Source organism: Tamandua tetradactyla, chromosome 11 (assembly GCF_023851605.1).
Source record: "Tamandua tetradactyla isolate mTamTet1 chromosome 11, mTamTet1.pri, whole genome shotgun sequence".
Lineage (NCBI taxonomy): Eukaryota > Metazoa > Chordata > Mammalia > Pilosa > Myrmecophagidae > Tamandua > Tamandua tetradactyla.
Window position 1 is genome coordinate 16975355 of NC_135337.1, and position 25322 is coordinate 17000676.

At 35.9% G+C, this 25322-nt stretch overlaps 1 pseudogene; it reads right to left on the reverse strand.

Annotated features, from left to right (window-relative positions):
• Window positions 1-13492: 13492 nt before the first annotated feature.
• On the reverse strand, window positions 13493-21305 carry LOC143649071 (ubiquitin-like modifier-activating enzyme 5 pseudogene; annotated as a pseudogene).
• Between the last annotated feature and the right edge of the window lie 4017 nt (window positions 21306-25322).

The window sequence follows — 25322 nt, forward strand, 5'->3', positions numbered from 1 at the left end:
TGTCATGATAGAATTTTTTTCAAATATAGTAGTAATTCTTTTCTGACATGTGAATGATTTTAATATCTAGGCTATTATTTAACTTATTTTATTTTACAAGTTGACATTTCTTTGTAATTTTGGAAGATTTTTGAGACAAAACCTAGTGAAAATATTAATTGTGTCAGTGTGTCTTATAGTATATAAACCTAAAATAAGCAATTTTACAGTTTTAAATGAACTTATCTTTGCTTTCATTAGAAAGACCTTGCATTATATTGGCAATTGTTCAGTGACTTAGAAAATCTTTCATTTTTTGTAAAATGTTTCTCTTTTTAAAATGCTTTTCCAACAATATTGCCATAACTGAAGCAATTACTTATTTTACCATTTTTCATACAAAATGATAGTTTTTGTTGTACAAAATCTCTGTCATTTTATACCAGCCCAATTGCAAGCTTTGACACTAATAATTATTATATTTTTAATTTTGTGGACTATTTAATTCTAATAATAGATAACACATTTTGTTGATTTTTTTTTTTTACTTTTAAGGAGAAACATAAAATTCACTACTTATTTTATTAAAATTGCTAATATTGAGTTCTGGGAAGATGGTAGAATAGTATAGCTCAAGTTTAGCCTTGCTCCAAGGCAAAGTTGAAGAATGGATGAGAGGGTGACTGAGACAGCGATTCCAGAGTGTAATTGACCTGGGAGAATCTTCTGTGGCACACAGGGTGTCCCAGATTGCAGAAGCTGAGAAGCTAAGAAGCAGAGAACTGGAGCCTAAAGCAGAAGTCCAGAGTGAACAGGAGTGCATGGACAGGGAGACGGGTTCAAAGAAGTAAGCCAGATCATGCTCCTTGAATGTGTTAACCTAAACAGTGCAACTCTGTGACCCACAACTCACTCCGCACCCCACACACATGAACCCCGTCACCTGCCCCCACACCCCACACTCAATGTACTCCCGCCCCACCACCCCTTTGCACATGTACCTGCACCACCCCCACCCAAAGTGCAGCCCAGCCCATCTCTCCTGCTCCCCTCCTGAGCACTACCTCCCCCTACCTGCTCCCTGAAAGCTGTCTCCAGTGCATAAAGGCTGCAGTGCTTACTTCCATACCTAGGCTACACCTCCCCTGAGTCCACAGAGTTGCACAGCCCCACCCTGCGCCTCTGAGCTCTCAGCACATGTACATGCATTTACTGCACTACTAGAGCTGTGCATATGCATGACCCCCAGTCACGCCCTACAGCTCTGGAAAAGTGCTGACTTGCATAGCCGGAATCACATCTGCTCCCAACCCATGCAGTCATAACACCGATCCATTGCTATAGCTCTGGGCATGAACACAAAGGGCCTACGACCCCACCAGACCCATGCACCTGCACAGCCACATCTTCCCCTGGTGCTGGGTGCTCACATTCACAGGCACCAGCATAGTATCCCCAACCTGTGCTTCCAAAGTAAGTCAATTGAGATATTTATTTACATGTGGTGAAAACAACAGATCATTAAGCATATCACAATGCAGACAGATATAGCCCAGCCTAATGACCAAATTAAAACACCAGAGGAGATACAGACATTGGAACAACTAATCAAAGATGTTCATATGACTCTACTAAATAAAATAAGTGGGATGGCTAATGATATAAAGGAGATCCAGAAGACACTAGAAGAGTATAAGGAGGAATTTGAAAGTATAAACAGAAAAATAGCAGATATGAGAGTTTAAAAATTCGGGAGACATACAACAGCAGATTTGAAGAGGCAGAAGAAACAACAAGTGATCTAGAAGACAGGATAACTGATTTTGAACACTTAAAACAGCAAAATGGCAAAAAAGATGGAAAAATTTGAATTGGATTTCAGGGAAATGATGGCCAAAACAAGGCATGCAAATATAAGAATAATTGGTGTCCCTGAAGGAGAAGAAAGGAGCAAAGGACTAAGAAGAGTAGTCGAAGATAAAATGGAGGAAAACTCTTAACCCTTTAAAGGACATAAATTTACAAGTCAGAAAACTCAATGAACTCCAAGTAAAATAAATCCAAATAGTCCTTCCCCAAGACACATACTAATCAGTCTGTCAAATGTTGAAGAGAAGCAGAAAATTCTGAGAGCAGCAAGAGAAAAACAATCTACTGCATGCAAGGGAAACCACATAAGGTTAAGTTCAGACTATTCAGTTGGCACCATGAAGGTGAGAAGGCAGTGGTATAATATATTTAAGATCCTGAAAGAGAAAGACTTCCAGCCAATAATTCTATACACAGCCAAATAATCCTTTAAGATTAGGGAGAAATTAAAAATTTCAAAGACAAACAAATCCTGAAAGAATCTGTCAACAAGAGACTGGCCCTACAAGAAATACTAAAAGGACTTCTGCCAATTGGGGGGGGGGGCAGAAACAGAACAGGGAGGTCTGGAGGAGGGAACAGAATTGAAGAGTATGAGTAAGGGTAATTTAAAGGATCAAAAGAGAAAGAGGGAACAGAATATATAGATCTGACAAATAAAATCCAAAAGATAAGATGGTGGATTCAAGAAATACTTTTTCAGTTATAACTTTGAATGTTCACATACTAAGCTTACCAATTAAAAGATACAGATTGGCAGAATAGATTAAGAAATATAATCCAACTATCTGCTGTTTACAAGAGAGTCATCTTAGACACAAGATTACAAATAGATTGAAAGTGAGAGGATGGAAAAAGATATTCCATGAAAGTTGTAACCAAAAGAAAGCAGGAGTAGCTATATCAATATTGTACAAAATAGGCTCTAAACGTAAAGACATCATAAGAGACAAAGAAGGACACAATATATTAATTAAAGGGGCAATTCAACAAGAAGGAGTAACAATCATAATTGTTTGTGCTCCCAATCAAGGAGTTCCAAAGTACATGAGAACCCACCATTGGCAAAACTACAGGGAGCAACAGATGTTTCAACAATAATAGTAGGAGAGTTCAATCCTGCACCGTGACCAAGTGGGGTTTATTCCAAGAATGAAAGGATGGTTTCACGCAAGAAAATCAATTAATGTAATACAGCACAATTAACAAATTGAAGGGGAAAAATCACATGATCATCTCAATTGATACTGAAAAAGCACTCAACAAAATTCAACATCATTCTCTAATCAAATTTCTCTTCATATTATCCTCTTTATTATAGTTAACATCAGTTTTACACAACAGACATCTTTTTCATCTTGTTCTACCACAGAAAATAGCAATTGCCATCTATTGTGAAATTTCTATGTATACCATCTGCCAGTCTTTCTTTACTGTTCTGATCATAGTACTAGCTTTGAATTTCCACTTAAATCTACCTCGCTAATTTCCCTTCATAGTAAATTTAAAATTCTGTCCACATATAATTTTTGCATGGAAAAATATATTACCATTAAAATACATATTACGATTAAAATAACATAGGCATTTTTATTTATTTGCCAATTATGGTTTACATAGGTGTTCTGTAACTCATACTGTCTCCATGAAATATTAAAATAAATACCTTACATTGTTTACAACGATGGATAGATAAAAACATCCAAAATGAACCTGTTTGTTAATACCGATTATACCAGTGATATATTTACGTATAATACTAGAAATGACGTACGCATGTGTCATGCACTACAACGCAACTACAGCATCTTACACAATGCAGTGTTTCAAGTGAAATGTAGTCGCTATAAAAATAATAAAAACATTATTAAAGGAAAATATTTTACACTGTTTTCCTTTTTAAATTTTAATGAATTAAAATTATACATACTTAAAAAATTCAGATCTTCAGTGTCATCCATGGACCAAGTGCTCAGTAGTCACATGCGGCTAGTGGTTCTGCTATTGGACACAGAACTCTATGTAATTAAATATTAAATGATTAGCAGATATAAGGAACTCACTAGAAACTTAGCTAAGTACAAAACACTTGAACATTTTTATAGTGTTTGCTTTCAATAACTATAATACCCCAATAATCTTATCACCACATTATTTTGAGTGAATCTTGAAAATCAACCATTTAAATAACAATTAACTAATTGGTGCAGAGCTGTTCATGAAAAAGTCTGACAGACTGTTCTGAGGAGATCTTAAAATGTGGATTGTTAACCTTGCTTATCATAGCCCGCAATTTGTCCATTAATTTAGAAAACTAAGAAATCAACTTCTCTCTCAGACAGACTCATGTTAACTGTAGCCAAGGGATTGAGGCATTAAAATGGAAAACTTAAGCATTTACATTATTTAGTGTTCAATATCATTGTCACATGTGAAATAGTGATTTCTGTTTGCATGGAAACTTAACTCATAACCAGAAGATTTTGGTGAGGAAATTATAAGTTAAATTAGTCAAATGGCAGCCTTATAAAATTATTTCAATTTTGATTAATCTAATCATCAAAAGTGGAATACTCTAAATGTCCATATCCCCATATCCAAGACACCAAAAGCCATACCATTAGCACTTGAGTCTCTAGTCTTTGTCTACTCCCTTTGACTTCTTCTCTCTGAAAGGGCTTATTTGAGCACTTTTGGGGATTGAAGCATGTTCCCCACAGAAGGTAGGTTCAGGTTCCAACCTGTGGTCCTGTAGTTCTAAACACATTTCTAAATAGGACCTTTGAAGATGTCAGCTAAGGTATGCCCAAACTGAACGAGGGTGTGCCTTAATCCACTATGGCTGAAGTCTTTATAAGCAAGGGAAATGGATGCAGAAGGCGACGCCATAGAGAATAGCCAGATGTTGGAAAGTAATGAAATCCTTCAGAGAAAGGAGAAGATGCCGCAAAGCACATCTAAAGGTCCGTGTTTTTTCCACGTGATGGAAAAGACAAGGACCAAGGCTCTCTGGCCAGTTAGAAGATACTAATCCCTGGGGGGCGGGAGTGGGGGGTAAGCCTTCCAGGCTCTGAAACCATGAGCAAATCAATTCCTGTTGTTAGATCAACTTATTTTATGTTATTTTTTTTTAACAGCTGGCACTTAAAGCAAGCACTTTTGATTTTTACTTCATTTACTCTCTGTCTATGGGTACATGATTGATTCTCTGTTTATTCCCCACTATTTTTCATTGTCTATGGGAATTCAACCTGGATGTAGTCAATTCTCATAAGCCTGTGAGTTTGTTTTCTTGGGATGCTCTTGCTTGGTTATTAATATATTGCCTTTAAAATTTAACACTTACGGAATGTTCTGTTACTCACATTTACAACTTATTAAAGGAAGCCTCAGTGTATTTCTCCAAGTACTGACAAAAAAAAAGACTGTATGCACTCAGGAAATTTAACATTTCTCTACAAGTACAGAGTCTACAGAAATGATACACAGAGCTAGAGAATTTGAAATTATCACGTGACACAACTCATTGTCTTTACTTTAGAATACATTTCCTTTATCTATGAGATTATTTTCAGATTGCGAGACCTTTTGAAATAGCTCATTCCCAGGAGTTTGGTTTCAGATACATAAATATGGATAGACAAATGGTCAGAAACTATTTTCTAGGGCTTCTATAAAAGTTTTTTAAAAAGCAAAATGAAAAATAGAATATTTCCTAAACTGTTTTTGTTTGCTTTGGTTTTTCTTTTTGGATACTTAATGCATATTATTTATTATGAAAGCATAGGTTTGATGAAAAATGTGTCTTCAGGAAGAATTTAGCATATCAGATTTTCATTCATTGAACTCATAACATTTCAATAAGTACAGCTTCCTCATCGACAGAATTTTTTTTTAATTTTTATTAATAAAATCAATCAACATACAACATGAACATTCTTAACATATGAACATTCCATGCTTGGTGTGCAATCAGTGGCTCATAATATCATCATATAGTTGTATATTCATCACCATGATCATTTCTCAGAACATTTATATCACTCAAGAAAAAGAAATAAAAAGCGAAAAGAACAAACTCATACATACCCCTTACCTCTCACTCTCATTGACCATTAGTATTTCCCTCTACCCAATTTATTTTAACGTTTGTTCCCCCTATTAGTTATTTATTTTTGATCCATGGGACTGAAGCTTTTTGAGGTTAATTAACTCAAAGTCACAGACCTACTCCCTGGTAGAGATGTGAGCTGTCCCTTAAACACAGGCTTGTCCTTTGAATCTCAAATTCTGTCAACTATATCATGCTGGTGGATTTTTTCAGAGAAAAGGGAATTGTATCTAAACACAATGTTAGGTTCCCGATTGTGACAGTTTTTTAGACATTTCTTGATTTTTGATGACCAATCGAAGAGCATTGGTCAGGTTTTTGTAGGATGCCCTCTACTGGAAGTTGGTTGATGTTTTTCTCATGATTAGACTGGGGTTATGAGCTTTTGTGAAGAACACTACAGAACAAGGTGCCACTTTCATCACATTATACCAAGAGTACATATTGTCAACATGGTTTATGACCATTGAGGGTGACCTTGATCACCTGGCTGAAGTAGCATTTGGGAAGTTTCTTCACAGTAAAGTTGCTCTTTTTCTTCCCATTTCCACACTGTTCTCTTTGAAGGAACTCATTATGTACAATTCCATACCTGTGGAATAGAGTAGTCTGGTCCCCCTTCTTGAAGGCAGAATGTCTATATGAATAACTTAGAATTCTTGCTGTTCTAGTTTGATAGCTGCCGGGATGCAACACACCAGAAATGGAACGACTTCCAAAAGGGAAACTTAGTAAGTTGCTAGTCCACAGTTCCAAGGCTGAGAAAATGCCCCAATCAAAACAAGTCCACAGAAATGTCCAATCAAATGCATCCATCCAGGGATGAAGTTCAGGATTTCTCTCTCAAGTGAGAAGGCACATGGCAAGCACAGTGAGGGCCTCTCTCCCAGCTGGAAAGGCACATGGTGAGCATGGTGTCACCTGCCCCAGACCTCTCTCTGGCCTCCAGTTTCATGAAGCTCCCTGGGAGGCATTCTCCTTCTCCATCTCCAAAGGTTGCTGCGTCTACTTTTCTCTTCCATTACACCTAGTATATTAGCATGATTACCATATATTGAAAACAGTATTATATATATATATTTTTTTCTTTGATGCTTTATGGCAGAGGTCACATTTCATTCTTTCTCCATGTGAGTATCCCCTTATTGCAGCACCAATTGTTGAATTTTTATTTGTTTGTTTGGCTGGTTTTTCATTTGTTTGTTTGTTTGTTTTGGGAAAGTGCATCGGTCGGGAATGGAACCTGGGTCTCCCACATCGCAGGTGGAAATTCTACCACTGAACTACCCTCTCACCCACAAAACAGTATTATATTTTTAAATTAAAAAATATATGCTCTAGTCTTCTGTTTAAAATAGTCTTCAGATTCATCCTACATTGGCTTATAAAGAAATTTTAGACAAATGTCCATATTCTTAAGTTTTCAAAAAAATATTGAATTTCCAAGGTTTAACACCTTGGTTCCTTGACCTACCAACTTTAAGAATCTTTCCTATAATGTCAGTGTTTCATTTTCAAGTTATTTTACTGCAGCAGGCAGGACATCTAACTGAATACATTGCTTCACTAAAACAGCTTGGGCTTTAATTCTGTAGCAGTCTTGTTACATTACCATCTTTCAGGAGGCCTGTCACTAAAGCATGGCAGGAGGAGAGAGGAGCAGGAAAGGAACATTGATGAGAGCAGTTGCATTCTGGTGATTTCCCAAGAGAAGACAAACACCAATCTACTGAAGGACTTTGGCTGCCAGCAGGTAAAATCAGGACAATGCTGTTATTTCCAGCACATTAGGAATGTTTCAGTTCTGCCTTCCTCAGCTTGATGGAGAACATGCTGACAGGTCCTGACCTTTCATCAGTAGAATCAGAGAATTGAAAGGTTATTTTAGGACTAACTAGCAGCAGCTTCATAAGACTTATAATTTCTAAGAATTAAGTACATAGTATCCTCATTTAAGAAATTTGATAATCTATTTGTTTCAGTTTTAATTTCAGAAAGAAAATATTTATTTCAGGACATTTGTTCATTTTTTTCTTTATCTCTTTGTGTATAAAATGGAGAGTATTACCATTGGTAATGGACATTTGTCTAATATTTCTTTATGAGCCAGATTAGTTTCCTGGCTGTTCCGACAAATTCTACACAGTGGTTGGCTTAAACACCTTGAATTTATTTGCTTACAAATTTGTAAGCTAGAAGCCTTGCTTCTTCCCACGATTGGTAGCATTTTGGTTAGGTGGCAATCCTTGGGTTCCTTGGCTTCTTCCCACCAGATGGCAGTACCCTTTCCTTTATCTTCTCAGTGCTGCTGACTTGTGGGTTTCAGCTGCTCCTCATGGCTCTTTGCTTATGAGGCCTCCAGTAAAGGGTTAAAATCCACCCTGACTCAATTGGCCACACTTTTGCAAAAATAAAATATCTTCAAAATGTCTTATTTACGATGGGCTCATACCCATGGGAACAGTATTTTGATTAGGAACATTTTAATCTTTGTTCCTGGGGTACCTAGTTCAAACATCTGCAATTACCCTTCCTGCAGACGGTGTTTTCTTCCTATCTTCTGGCATTCCTTGGCTCATTTTACAGTAGGTACGAAACATATAAAGAGCAACTGTAATTTCGAAAGATAACCTGTTTCCCTCTGATTTTAGCATATTAGCAAACTGATGCTTATCTTTTACATCTGACTTTTTACCCTACCATTCACCAACCAGTGTCATTCCTTCCATGCACACTGAATTTGTTCCGTTTTTATCATGTGCCTTCATTCCTTCATTTCACTCATGTTCTCCCACTGCATGGAAAATTCTCATTGATACTTGTCTGCTGTGCTAGACTCCACTTACCTTTATCGAGGAGACTTTTCTTCATTGCTGTGATCTGATGAGTTTAGATGTCTCTTCTTTTGGGCCCTAATAATGCCAACTCTATTTGGTTATCTTAGTATCTTCTACTTTAAGTGTAAGGCTAATCCTTTATCCCACATGTAATAAGGCTGTCTTAATTGTCTTTTGTCTTTTTTATCTTCAAAGCCTAGTATACTTGCTAAAGTGCAAAATATATATACATATATATTTTTTTCTGAAATTAAAACTGAACAATAAAATGACATTAATTAATTAATTGAATGAATGTTAGCGGTCATTTGTTATTTATAACATTGTCTCCTAATTTAAAGTTGGAATCATTTTGCAATGATTTTTCTCTCACAAGAACTCCATTATAGATAAGACCCACATATTTACTTACATATAATTAATATGCCCCCTATTTTTTAGGAAAATTTACTTCTAACACTAGTTGAATGTGGATTGTGTAAAAATATTTTAGGCGAGTGTAAAGTTGTACACTGTTTATTGGTGGTTCCCATCCTCTTTTTACTGACAATTACCTTATGTCTGCTCTTCCATCTTTTCAAGCACAAACTGTAAAATTTCTTATATGTTTCGTACAAATGACTTCACTGGCAAAAGCCCAGCTTTTGTTAAATCCAACTCCATTAATTCTGCACCTGACTCAGGCAGCTGAAACATGGCTGGAAAAAAGCATGCACGATTTTTACTCTTTCTCCTCTCTTCTATCTCATTTTTATACTTAACTGATAGTGTTGCCTCTCACCTCACGGAAGAAATAAAAGGTAACATAATAAGAAACTTTATTAAGATCACAGCAAGACATTTACCCACCTTTCTTCAATGTTAGTCCAGATACTATGCCTTACCGTCTGTTACTTCCCTCTGGTTGCAATTCCTATCTGAATCCACCAAGTCCAATTGTCCAATGGATCCGACATTTGCTGTGTATTTTTAATCTCTCTTTCTCTCTCTCTGTCTTTGTCATGCTTCTTTATTCCTTTCTTTTTATCTCTGCTTACTAAATTTCCCATAATCATAGAAACATCCTGCTATCTCTCCTATCTTTATAAACTTTTCTCTACTCTACATCTTGTCCAGCTATTGCCCAACTCCTTTCCTACCCTTTACAGCAAAAGTAATTCTGAAGTTGTCTATAATGCTCATGAATCCACTTCCTTTTCTTCATGAACTTTCTTTGGTGAGGTTTTCCTCCATACCACCCAGCATGAGCTGTTCCAGTCAAGATCATCAATGCAGTACATGGTGTTCAATGACTGCAGTCAATTCTTATTCCCATTGTAATTAACCAACAGAATTTAACATAATTGATTGTTAGTCATCCTTGGATTAATCTCTTCATTTGACTTTCATAACACCACGCCCCTGATGTTCCAGTGGTGGGGAATTTGCCCCAGGGAGAGAATTTTTTATAGTGAAGGTAAAAACAATACCGCAACATGCTAAATATTTTTTTTTTGGTATTGTTACAATTTGAAAACAATACTGTTTTCTGAAAAAAAAAAACGGTGCTTTGTTGTGCTGTGTTTTAAAAATTGCTGTGGTTATTGTAGAATTTTAGTAATTTATATTTAATTTAAATTTAGTGCACTTTTTTATACTTATTCTGTAACTACCTCTGTATTCTACATGGAACTTAAATCAGATCATTTCTAGATTTATGATATACAGTCAGCCCTTGACTCACACAGACTCAGCTACACGTCTTCCATCTGAGATTTAAGTTTGTGACAATTCAGAACTTTTCAAGCTTGTTCCCAGAGCAAATTGCATCTCTGATCCTGTGGCACTCAATCTTCGTACATGTAAACAGTGGAGCCAACTAAGAGTGATGTCCGAGTGACTTGAAGATGAAGAAACAAATCAGGAGTTAGTTCATCTCTGTCATTCAGGTTTTAAAATTTTTTTAAACTATTTTTAACTGTAAAATATATATACAAAGAAAAGAAAGAAAAATAAATAATTTTCAAGGCATCCTTCAACAAGTAGTTACAGAACAGATCCCAGAGTTTTTCATGGGCTACCGTTCTACCATCTTAGATTTTTCGTTCTAGCTACTCCAAAACACTAGGTGCTAGAAGGAATATTAACACAGTGATTCAGCAGTCATTCTCATTTATTAAACCCTATTTTCTCTTTATACCTCCTCCTTCTTCTCTGATCCCTCTTCCAATCTACAGGGATCTTTAGGCAATGCTATTCTGACTTTTTCATGTTGCAAAGGTATGTAGACACTAAAGGATAGGCGGATGTATTCAATCATTAATCTCGGAGAGACTGGTCCCTCTGAGTTTCAGGATTTATCTGATCTAGGAACCCTCTGGGAGTTATAGGTTTCTGGTAAGGAAACAGTGAATGAAACCTTTATAGAGTTTCAGTTAAAGTCTTATGTGTTCTTAGGGGTCAATGGGAGTGATAATTGTTGGGGTTTAGCAAACCTTAGCGGTTAGCACTATCTAACTGAAGCTTGCATAAGAGTAGCCTCCAGAATAGCCTCTTGACACTATTTGATCTCTCTTGGCCACTGATGCCTTATTTTATTACACTTCTTTCTCCCCTTTTGGTACAGAAGGTGTTATCGATCCCATGGTTCCAGGGCCAGTCTGTCATTCAGTTTTACACTTGATTTTTTATGTGTGTGTAGAACTTAAAGCATTGAAAATAGTGTGTGAACTGTGATATGTAATGTCTTTGCTTAGTATATGTGAGTTTTGGGTCATACATTAAATATTCTACTGAATTTGAATAATATAGTTAACTTTGGAATTTAATATTATTTTAATTATCCTTTGCTTTAATAATAATGAACTAAGAAAATGTAAATTACAATATTACAAATTAATGTAAAAGACCAGTGTTATATATAAGTGATTTCCTTTTTATTGAAAAAGTTATTAAAAAGTTTTAGTCCATTTCATATATTTTATTATACAATTTACTTTTGCCTTATTTTTTCATTATGTTACTGTCATGATTTGCATATATACACCTATACATTCGATTATATGCATTTTATATATAATGCATTAAAATTTTAACTGTGTTTTCAATGTCTGACTGTTATTATTATTTGTTTTAATCCATTATTAGTACTGAAAATAATTTTGCTGTATAAAGGAGGTAGGTTATTAAAAATTGAACTATTATGCCAGCTGTCAAATATGCCAGGTACACCACTGCCCCTGGAAGAAATAATTCCCTTTCAATTTCCTGATTATCACTGACAGTATTCAAATTCAAAGAATCTGTGTCTGTATTTCTCAATTTGTATTCCATAGATCAGTATCTGTGTGGCATGATTAGTATGGGAAAAGTTTTGCTCCACTAACAAATGTTTTTAGAAAATATTTTATGCTATAGCTCTCCCTATGAATGTCAAAATTAGTAGTAGTATCATAAAATCCCTGAGATGGCCTTTAGTTCTCTAGTTGTATATAAAATGTGTTCCTCATTTTGTTCGGACAATAGAACTATTTTATCACATTAGTATCTATTTACATGATTTTGGCAGAATTCATTTTGGAATGTACTATGTTAAAATTTTATTTATTAACTATTTCAATATGAGTAGGTGTTGTATGCATGCATTTAATTGCTCTAAATTAATGAATATATTGCCATTAAATGAAAAGAAGCCAAGTTACTAATTGTTCATTAATATAGCCACAATTTCTCTGACCCATCCCATTAATGCCAAGTCATCTGTTAGTAAGATTCATCATAACTTGCTGACAGTGGATTAGGAGCATCAATGCAAAACATTATAAAGAGAACATCTTCCTTAATGTTATTATTTGCAATATAAAGTTCAAACTGTCATCCCTAAATTTTGAGAATGTATGCAGTACTTGTTACTGTCTGTCATCTTGCATTCTTATGCAGTTTGATGTTGTCTGAAAATACCATGTACTTTGTGGCATTTTGGGCCTGATTGGACTTTAATACCTTGTTCTGTTACATCCTTTCCCCTACCCCTTTCTCCCTAAGATTTAAAATCCCACTTAGCAGCCAAGCTCCAAATAAAATGCTTCTCCTCTCTATAACTTTTCCTCACCTTTCACCAAGAAAATGATAACTATATAGACTACCTCTTTTGTGCTGATTAGCCTATGGCTTAGTCGCAGTTAACAAAAACATTTTAGATGCTAGTTATTAATGCATGTACCCAAAGGCCGTCTTCTATCTCACTGATTCTTTCTGGTCCTGATCTGTCCCCAGATTCTGCAATCCTGGTAAAAAATTGAGGTTTTTGAATTGTAACAGTCCAGCATCAAACTCTAGGATATATTTCTTGAATATTGCTGTGCTTCATTATAACTTGGATAACTTTTTAGGTCTGTGGTAGAGTTCAGGATTATTCATATTTATTAAGTAGCTTCATGATTCTTGTACAAGAGATCTTAGTATAGCACATTGGAAAATGACAGCAAATGTAATGTTTAGGGAAAATGAATAGAAGCAATTCTTGCTTAGCCCTTCAGAAATCAACATCATTTCACTTTTGCTAATAGTTCAGCTTTCTCTGTACCTTTTGAACCATGATCTTTTGAAGTTAATTTACTAGAGTAGACCATGGGTTTTAGGAGAGTTCTTGATTTGTTCGGCATTGGAGGAGAGTCATCAAGCAATAGTCACTGTGTTTTCAAAAGTACATAACCATTCAGTAAAGTTTATACAAAAATTGATATTGCTCTAAGTTTAACAGGTCAAAAATGACTTTTTTATTGAAAGGGAATAGGCTTAAACATAGGAAAAAATATATATATGCCATTTTGACTATGATGTCTTCTAAGCTGTCACTGAAATCTGCCAGTTACCTTTCGTAGAGAATCTTTTTGCTTTATTTGGAATTGTATATGCCAGTGTGATTCTTTCAGGTAAGTCTGGAACTGTACATGAAGAATTTTTCAGTTCTTCTTCTAAAATATCAGTTACAGCCAACTTAACACCTTACTCATTGTCTTCATGTATTATCTCTTCTTCTTGAACAACCTCCTGTTTGGGCAGGGCTGCTAATTTTTTCTTATATACTTGCTGCTGTTTTCTATAATTCTGTCATGGTACCAAGGATTTGGCTCTCTGTGGACACAGTAGGGGAAAAAAAAGCACTGCATTGTATAAAAGGTAAAAACCTAGAGTCCCAAAATCTAACAGAAATTTTAACATATTTTGTAGTAAGATTCCAGCAACCAATATCATAGTGTTAGGATGACTGGCTATACAAACATCTTCTCATTTCAAGGACTTTTCATCAATATTTGCAGCAACAGTAAATGGTGGAATATATGTAAAACAAGCAGATTCTCCAGGAATTCTGAGCTGTATATGCTCTGAAGCTGCATTTTCACTGACATCAGACTCCATCCATATTTGTCCAATTTCATTACAAGTTGTATTTATTGTCATCCAGGCTCCAAAATGCCCACACTGCTAAGAACTAGTTTACCAGATCTTTTAGTTTGCCAGGGCTTCTCTAACAAATACCACACAACGAGATGACTTAAACAATGGGAATTTATTGTCCTACAGTTTTAGAAGCTTAAAATCCAAAATCAAGATCTTGCTAGTCCACGCTTTCCCCCAGAGTCTGCAGTGCTTTGGTATTGTCTTTCCAGAATCCTTGGGATTCCTTGGTTTGTACCTCGGCTTCTGCTGCATTGCTTCCCTTCTGGCTTCTACTTCTGCTCAATTATCTGTAATTCTGTCTAGATTTCATTTCCTTATAAGGACTTCAGTCATATGCATTAAGTCCCACTTAAAAAAGATCTTCAGCACATGACAAGATGGATGAGTTTGAGGACACAATGCTGAGTGAAGTTAGCCAGACACAAAAGGATAGATTCTGTACGATTCCACTTTTGTGACCAGCATAAAGGTATAATCAGAAGCTTATAATACAGAATACAGGGTCTTAGAGATACATAAAAGCTAGAAATGGGTGAACCGTTAGCTAATGATGTTGAGCCCTAATGTAAGGGAAAAGATAGGAGTGAACATGATTCTCTAGTGGGTCTAGAAGTAATATTACCATATTGAAGATGAACAAGATTGAAAGAGGTTGTATAGAACTATGTGTCCCACTGATTCATAGTAGAAATATGAATTAGTTTTTGCATGAATTACTTCAAAGATATGATTCTTGTATAAAGAGCGTTTAAGTCCAGGGTACAGGGGAAAACTGCTATTGCATGCTATCAGCTGTGTTCAAAAGGAAACCATTAGCACTACCACAGCAACATCAGAGGTAAAGAGTGGGAGGAGGGACGAGAGTTAAGAGAAGGTTTAGATTTCTTATTTGGCAAGGGTGTGTTTATTGGTTTTCTTTCTCTTGGGAACAATTATCTAAAATTGAGAATGTTGATGGACTGTGGACTTTGGGCCCTCTACATGATGCCCGATGAATGCAGGTGGCTGCAGGATGCACTGATGGTAAAGGAGATTGACAAATGATGGGGTATACTTATGACCTAAGGTTGTGCTACTACGAAAAAGAACAATGTCATTAGGCATGCAACGATATGAATGAGTATGTGGGACATTTGGTGAGACAATATAAGCCAGAAACAAGAACAACAATAGTATGGTCACCTTTAGAAAATGCTTATAAAAAGCAGGGGCCTAGATTGTAAGCTTTCAGAGCAGACACATTAAGTCCAGAAATTAAGAAGGCTCATAAGAAAATAATTAATACAATGAATACATGAAGCCAGGATGCTAATGATAAACCTGAAAAAAACAGAAGAATTATAAAATGGGTGGTTAGGATGAGATCAGAGAGAGGATGAAGTTGGAGCAAGGGAAGCAAGTAAAGCAGGCAGGCTAGACTTAGTGGTCATAGAAGGGGAATTAAAGTTGTGACATCACAGGTGCAAGGGAAGTTCACCGGTAGAATTCTCACCTGCAAAGTGGAAGACCTGGGTTCGATTCCCGGCCCATGCACTTCCCAAACAAACAAACGGACAAACAAAATTTCAACAAATGGTGCTACAATAATGGATGTGCACATGGAAAAAGAATGAAATGTGACCCTACCATACAGCATACAAAAAATAAAAAAGTTGGGACATCAGATAATCCCTAGACAAAACAATATCCAATATGTGACCATGAAGCTTGTTCTAATAATTGGGATTGAAATGAGTGACCTTTAAAAATCCTTACAATTTTGAGATGATTTTAGAATCATATCCTCTTCAGGGGAGGGAGATAAAGAGGAGTTTGAGTTAATAAATTATGTGGAAAATGGTGTCTATAGACCTCGAAAGACCTGTACAGTTCCCGGGCCAACACTTTCTCAGAGAACTCATTTTCTTAAGCTGTCAAATAGAACACCCCTGCTTGTATTGTTCCCTATGAAATTAAAGTTATTCCAAGCATCACCACAACCCAAGAGTACTTATTGTTTCTGTTTTGTCTTCTCCTATGGCTGTAGTGGTGACTTCTAATACACCACTGTTTTCCCAAAAAGGCCCACACTTCCAGAGTAAGAATGGAAGATGACTTTATGGTAATGTCAATATAACCTATCAAATTCAGACATTTTAAAAAATCTTTTATCTCTCTCTATATTTTTCTGTCTCTCTGTTTCTCATCACTTTTACATCCATACATTAATATTTATCAATGCCCTTACTGCATTATTAAGACTTGTCCCAATTTCTCCATTCCCTGTGATTGCATCATTCGTTGAGTTCTTAAAATATTAACTTCACAACTTATTTTGTTCCTTAACACTTTTCTTTCTTATCAAGCTGTTGAACTTTTAAATGTTTGTGTCCCTTCTTCTCAATGTGCTTTATTATTCCTGGAGACTAAGGACTCCTATTTATGTTTAGAGCACCTATCAGAGAAAGGGATTATTAGTAAATGCCTTCAGAATTGAACTGACTTATCAGGGGAATCAGTAAATTAGGGGATGGGAGATGTACAGGGAAGAAAGGCTGCATCTTTAGAGACTACCTTAATCACCATTCTTTCATCCCCTCTTGGGTGATTCCTTCACTTTTTTGATGATCTAATCTGCATGGATGTTCTGTGAAGAGAATAGAGAAGAATTCATTATGCTTTCAAGACAGCACATGGTACTAAAATTGGTTACAGGTCACCAATTTTTCCATTATTCTTTGGAGCTCTTAATTGCACTCACTATTAGTATTGTTTCTTTTCAGGCAATAGAAAAATGAGTCTTCATAAATGCTAAGAATATTAGTCCATAAATGTGCAAATTGTATCTGCTGCTAAATGTGCTGTTGCTGATGGAGCCCAACTGGGTTTATGACAGACATATTCCTTATTCACTAACGAGGCCAGGAAGAATCAATATGTATTTCTGAGTCTGGCTACTGACACTTTACTGTACAAACAGGGTCACAGCCTGTGAGGAAGTTTCATTTTTCAAAACAAAATCCTGGTTTTCCAAAATAGTAAGAATAAAAGGAGACATTCTTGCATATTTTTGCAAAGAAAAGTCACCAAGTTAAAAATTCCTGCGGTTTTTCATTGGAAAGGTACAAGCAATTCGGAAGAAAAATTAAAAACTGCAAATGGGTATTTATAATCAGCTAGTTTATAATTAATGATATTCTATTTAACTGAATCTCAGAGATGTTCAATAAACAATGACTTAATTGTAAAATCTACCAGGAATGTTGTAAACATTAAACATCCAAGATAACACTGTTTCAAGAAAGAGATTATTACTCAAATATAATTATCACCAATATCATTACATATATATAGGCATATGCATTTCTAATAAAGTTATTATCCTAAGAAAAGTAAAGGCGGAATAATTTATATTACTCATAGTAAATATGTTTAAAAGTCCTAAAATTTAAGTTCTCTGCTTTGAAGTAAATGCTTAAAACAACTTTACCTATCTTGATATTCAATAAATATGCACTGCCTTCGTGAATGACCACGAGCACTCGGGATAAATCTTAAGCATTTCTTGAAGCAGCTGGTCATAAAATACAGACAAATGATTGGAATGTCTGAAGGTTAAACTCATTTTCCAATAAAATGGAAAGGGTTCATATAAAAGCTTATCTTAGGGATGATTTAAAGGCATTTCTTTACTTCCTAAGAACTTGCGGAATATCACCAAATGAAATGGGAGAGTCATTTCAGATGGAAAAATGAAAATGCTCTGGTGGCTTCCAAAAGTAGAATTTCTTTAGAAGCCACTTCCTTACATTTGGACAAAAGAGATTTGTCTGCTTTTAGTTATGAAATTTCCCCTCTGTCATTCCTTTTAAAAAGCATTGAGCATCCTCAGCTTTCAACTTGAACCACATAAACTGCTAGAAAGTGTTATTTTGATGGAAATAATAGTTTTCTTCTCAGCAACAAATTCATTGACTGCTTGCCTTGTTTACAATGAGGGGTCACAGCATCTTTTTGGATATAAATTTACTTGATAAGTGGAGGAAATAGATGTTTTGATCTTCAAATAATAATAATAGGGTACAGTATTCACAGAAGCCAGTGAAATGATTTAAATGATAAAACTACATGTAATTTCCATGAAAGGATTTTAGGTTATAGGAAGCTTAGGTCTAATTCATAATTTTATAATAAGCATGATGTATTATTGCAAATGGATATTTCAGTGTTTGCCTATTTTAAAAAATAATGTGTTTGATTGATTATTCTTAGTCTTCAGTAATTGCCATGAATGAAGTGAGAAACGCATGTTCGAAATTAAGGAGCTTTTCAGAACGCAACTCAGTATGCAAGAGTAGGCTATTTCTTTGAATGACCCACTTATCATTTCACATTTTTGAGATGATCAACTTGTTTCTAACCAAATTTCTTCAACCCCAAAGTGTCTAGAGCGCTGTGATTGGAGCCCTGTAAAAATTAGTAATTCTGCCATCTCACCCAGTACCAAGTCAGCTGGTATAAATTATCGATTTTACTAACAATAAATATATTTTACTGAAAATAGGTAACAAATGAAAAGCCAGTAATTCACTCAAAATGAAGTACAGAAATCCAACGTGTTGAGTGTGTGTAAAAGGCTCAGAGTACACATTGAGACCTCTAGATGAAGTTTTACCAGAACTATAGGTGTGGCCTAGGAAAAATCACTTTTCCACTTTGGACATCCGTTTTTTTCCATCTATCCTATTTGTCAGTTATTAGAAAATCTCTGATGTTTCTCTTGACTTTTACATTGCATAATTCGAGAAACCGGAAGTATGGAATTCTAAGACTATAACATTATACAGAGTTCTCGCCTGCTGTACTGGGAGATGTGGATTCGATTTCCGGTGCCTGCCCATGCAAAACAAACAAACAAACAAACAAAGAAACAACAACAAAAATAAGTATGACAATTTAAACCTTCTTGGCTTGACTCTCTTACTCACAAATGTTGAAAGGGGGATTTGAATTCATTTTTATTGAAATATTCTCAAATGAATTTTACTGGAAAATTTTAACGAGTAAAATCTACCTCTCTTACATATGGTTACCTACCAGCACAGGTCTCAGCAGTCATAAAGCAGTTCAGCTGCCGAATTATAGGAGACCAGTGTTTAAATAAGACATGGGAGTGATCTAGAAAGGGCAACTTCGATATTTTACAATCAGATGGAAATAAGGGGAAAAAATTTTAAAATTTTATTTTCCTAGGAGGTTATTAACAATTTTTTGTTAGTCTCATTTTAGTTAGCAGTAACGCCATGGTAGACAAAAATATGTTCATGTATCATCTAGTGGTTTTGCTTCTTTCTCATGACATTGATAACTGTTTTAAAGACAAAATAGTTTAGATAATAGTGTAGCCTAAAATTTCATAGATAATTCAGCATATAGAGATTCTATATTTAATTGAAGGTAGCCACACATATTTGCAGGTGATAACCTACTAAGAAGTACACCATAGGCGCCTCATATTAAATTATATATTTCCACTGTAAAGACATCATGTTCAGGTCAATCATAGGATTGTAGTTGAGCCATATAAGCATATCTTGAACAATAAAATAAGGAGGGAATTTATTTAATCACTAATATTAAATAGCAAAATAAGTATCAGATCTTGACTGTCGCCCATAATTAGAATAGCCAGGAGCATATGCTCATATAGAAATAAGGGTTATTCTCTCACTGGTGATCTTTTATACACATTTTTATGTTTAAAAGGTAAGCATCTCTTCTATTTTTTTTTTTTTTTTTGCCAAATGTTCTCCTTTATCAAAATTTTCCTTCGAGGACTCACTTTCAGTGAACACAAATAATATTATTTTATACCAGTTAATTGGCCCAAAGGTATTTTCCAGCAAATACTAATTTCTCTGGGAATTTAGAATTGGCACTAAAATATTTCAGTTTCAGTATGCGCTTGCATTTTAAAGAGAGAAGATGTAAAAGACTGGAAATTGCCATTATGTGAATTTAGAAAGAGAGAAAACTAGTCCACAGAGTGCCAGAAGAATCAATCAAATATTTAGAGAAAAGAAGAAATGAAAATGGTAAAAGGTATCTCGCTATATTCACATGTGATCCCGGCATCCCCATAATAAATATAACTTCTTTTGCTTAGTTTCAGTTGGTTTCTCTAATTTGTACTAACTGTTTTGGATTGCATATAGAAGTTCCTTGGTTCTGAGGTACAAACACCCTAGTCAGCCAGCCAAGAATGCATGAAAGGACAGCTTTGTTAGATCACAGGCCCTGGAGAGAGAGAGAGGGGACAATGAAGTTGTAGAGAGACCCACTGGGCTTACCTAACCTAGGTTCCTGAGAGTGCCCAAGGAAGAGTCAGAAGGTGAAGTACAGTGGGTCCTGGGCTCTTGCCTTTATTGTGATCCAGAAAGGAAGGGTAGGGTTTTCAAACCGATACCAGGGACTGGATGTTTCAAATTATGTGGCACGAAAAGCTAGAAGCAGCAAGGAACTATTCAGAGACGTGCAGGGGCTGTTCAGAGAAACAGATGTGGCTCTTACCATACAAATCATATGGAGGCTTGCTAGTCGCAGTTCAGACCAAGACAGGGATAGCCGGGTGTGAAAGGTTTAGGAGGTGAAAGGGTGGAAACAAAGGACGGTAGACCAGGAAATTTAAAGTGGGAGTAGGGGTGGGGGGGGTAAGGGTTATTTCTGCGCTCCCGGGCTGAGCTCACCGAACCCAAGATGGAGAGAGCTGACTCAGCGCCTGGGTGATGCCCTGGGCAGTTTTTAAGCAAGGGGGTCAGGTGAGGGCTGGAAGGGGCGGGTCTCTGGCAGTCAGGTGGCCAAAAGGGGCGGTTCCCCGGAAGTCAGGTGGTCAGAAGGGGCGGTTCCTCAGTTCCGAAAAGTCAGGTGTCTGGAAGGGGCGGTTCCAGAAGCCATGTTGGGAGGGGAGATACAGCCTCCAGAGCTCCAGTTGCAGTGCGCTTCTCCATTTCCCGACCTAACAGGGTGCTCACTGTAAAGGAGAACTTATGAATAGGCCTGGCAGGTGGACGAGGCACCAAATATGCCATTCTTGTATGCCATTGCACCAGGGTTCTTTAATAAATGCGGCTTCTGACTCACATTCGTGAGAGCGATGCTGAGATCTTAGTGCTGGAAGAAGCACTGTGGTCCAATCACCTTTCCCCATGTTCACATGGGCCGGTAAATGAAGTACACAATCCGACCCTTGTAAAAAGGGATTAACTGATGAGTGCTATGGAGAACAGCAATAGCCAGTCCCACTTACGATTCCTAGACAGGACATTCTCAAGGCACAGGTATCCTTTAATGGGTACTGTTTGGATGGCCCCTTTTGGACCAGGTTTTGGATCTACAGGATCCAAATTTATATTTTATATATTTTTGCCAGCAAAAATAGTTTATTTATTCTCAAAACATTATTCAAATAAAAGAGATACACATCAGTCTTTTCCAAGTCAGTAACTAAAAGTCCATTTCATCTGTGATGTTCCCCTAATTCTTGTTTCTGAAATTTTATAATAGTCCATATCACAAAAGGTTATTATATCAAAAGCAATAATTTACTTCTCTAAAAGTAAATATTTATTTACTCTAAAGCTAACTCATTAAGCAGCAACCTGATTGTTTTTGTCTTGGTTGCTTTAATTTGTCCAGTGAGAAAATAATTGAGTATATTAATAAGTAGTAGATATTAGTGTCAGTAGTTAGAGTTGTGTAACACATATTTTGCTTGTTTTTTTCATTACATTTGTAGTTCATAATTAGTCATTACTTATTTTTCTCTCCTTATCCCTAAAAACAGAACTTTAAGAAGCCCTTCATTGGATGGATGACCATTAAAGGATAGGTATACAAATGAGTAGATGCAAACAAAATAGCTACAAGAAATGTGTTAATTTAATATAAGACATCATAAAGAAATATGAGCTCAGGAAAAGAAAACTCAAAATAAGATTTTACAAATAATTTAACACAAACACACATATACTTGTGCATATGTCACTAATGTCAAAACTCTTTCCACAAAGTAGTCACTGTTTGCTCTAAAGGCTTCCCATATGTTAAATATTTTGCTTCCCTAAGCAAATCTCTGCCTATTTCACCAAAAGAAACCTACAGCCTAGAAAATTTACGTACATTTGCCCAAGGTCACACCAGAATCCACAGAACACTCTGTTGATTGCTATTCTATTCTATCTCATCAATTTAAAGGAAATAAGTCGCAGAATAGATAGAAACAACAACTATGAACAATTGCTCTTTATAAGAGATATATAAAAAATAAACTAAGCTATATTAAAAAATGATTTGTGCTGTTTGAAAATATTATGCACCCCAGAAAACTCATGTTTTAATCCTGATCCAATCTTGTGGGGGCAGCTGTTTCTTTTAATCTTAATTCAACACCATAGGGCAGAAACCTTGATTAAATTATCTCTATGGAGATGTGACATACTCAACTGTGGGTGTGGCCTTTTAGAGGGATATGTGACTTGCCCATTCAAGGTGGGCCTTAATTAGTTTACTGGAGTCCTTTCAAAGAGGAAATATTTTGGAAAGAGCTCAGAGCAAAAGTGGCACAGATGGTGACGCTTGGAGAACAGAGACACAGATGTTTGGAGATGCTTGGAGACCAGCTGACATTGCCACGTGCCTTCCCATGAGATGTTAAATAAGCCAGAGCATGGAGAGAGCTAAGGGAAAATAGAGATGAATGCAAGCCCTAGAGAAGCAAAGTGAGGGACCTCCCCCCGCCCACACCAACTGCCCACAAGACCTGAGACTGAAAGCAACAGAGATCAGGAGCAAAGGGCCAGTAGATGCCAGTCACTTGCCTACCCAGCTGATTCCAGACCCATAAGCCTTTCTTGAATTAAGGTATTTTCTCTGGATGTCTTACTTTGGACATGTTCATAGGTTTAAACTGTAAACTTAGAGCTTATTAAATTCCCTTTTTAAAAGGTGTTGCATTTCAGGTACATTGCCTTCCTGCAGCCTAACAAACTAAAACAGGATTGAAGAAAATTCACCTACTAAATACCAACTAAAAGAAACTTACTAGAACAGAATTAATATAAAACTCTAAAACTTTCAGTAGCAAAATTAATAAAACCCCAAAATAATTCCCTAAGTGCATTGCCTTTTGTATGACACCATTTTCCCCCAGGATTCCCATTACTCAATCTATTTTACCCAACTAGCCTTCTTCCCATACTTGAACTTTTTTCTTTCATGTTTCCATCCCCAAACCTTGCAGTTACTTCCTGAGACTGTCCTCCCCTCAGTAACTGATATGGTTTACTCTATCATGTGCTCTCAAGACTCTGCTCCAAAGTCATCTCCTCAAGGAGGCTTGCCATCGCACACCATCTTCTTACCTAGTTTTTTTTCTTTATGTCAGATGTCATTACCCAATATTATAAAATAATCGATTTTAGTTTTTAATTTTTCTACCACCCAGCAATGTAAGTTCTTTAAAATAAACCCTTTCTGACTTCAACACTTATAAAAAAAGAATGCAGATGTAGTAAAAAAGACAACTGTTTATGAAGGCAAAAATCCAATGCATGAAAAAGCCTTTAAATCATTAATTAGAATGCCTCTGAACACATATCCTAAAAAATATTTTTAAACAATGCTATTAACAGGATAAATTGACAAATCCACAACTACGGTGGAAGATTTTCACACATCTCTCTCAGAGTCTGAAGGATTAATCAAAATCAGTAGAGTAATAGAAAAGTTGAATAAAAAATAAAATGATTGATTTAAATGTGTGTAGATAGATAGATAGATAGATAATACCTGTCCCTAAAAATCAGATAATAGTCTGTTCATGCTATGTACTAGGTCACAGAAGATGTTTTAAAAACCCCAGGTAAATCAATTTTATTTAAACTCTATTCTCTAATTATAATGCAATAAAATTATTAGCCCCAAATTAACAATATCTAAATCTCCTTCACATTATATGTGATAACTGAAAACACGCATTTTGCATGACCCCTAAATCACAAATCTATACCTTTATTGTCTGTGGTTAGGGTTCTACACTATTGCTTTTTCAGACTTCTACATGTCAGGCTGCTTATGTACATTGTAGCATGCAGAACAGTATTCAGGTTTCACCAACACTGGTTGCCAATCCATTTGAATCTTTTCATACTATTTATGGTAATTGTGCACTTGATACAATCACAATCTCAGATTAAAAGACCAATACATAAATAAATGGCACAATGAAAAAGATCTGAATTATTTTAGAGGGCAGAAAAAGACAGCAGGAAGGATCAAATTGCAACATATCACCTTGAAACAATACTTACAGTTCTTGTGAAATCTCTTAAGTGTGTTTATTTTCACACTCCACAGGAAATTGTGCAGAATTCAAAGAGGTGTGTAAGGAATAAAAATAACACTTCTGTTTAATAGGAGCTTCTCTTGCTGTGCTGTCCTTTTAACGCAATAAGATAGATGAAGCACTGGTTACTAGCTTTATTATTTTCTAATCAATATTTTCAGTTGGTAAAATGGAATTGAAGAATAAAAAGCCACTCTTAGATTGCAACTATTCCTTATCTTAGATCACCTCCTGCCTTGTTAATTGAATATTGAAGTAAACTCCTAACTCTTTTATTTTCCTTAACTCTGGAAAACCTTTAAAATGTATAATGCATTTCTGGGTCAATTAGAAAAAAATCTAAGCAACACCATATTGAATGAGATATAATAATAATCAATACTTGATATAGATGAATACTGTAAAAAAAAAACTTCTTTCTACCTGTGGAGACTGGCAATCATTGTTTCCACTTTGAGTATAGAAAAAAAATAACAATAATGGATAATTTGTGATTGTTTAACCTGCTAGTAACTTTTTTGTAGAAGGGATTTCTATACGGCTTTCTGAAGTCAATGAAAGTTTAGGACTTCCAGGGAAACACACACACACACACACACACACACACACACACAGTGAGGAGTCTTTGATGTAATCAAGGGCTCTTGTTAAAAAATGAGATTCTGGGTAGGCCACGGTGGCTGGGTAGGCAAGAATGCTCGCC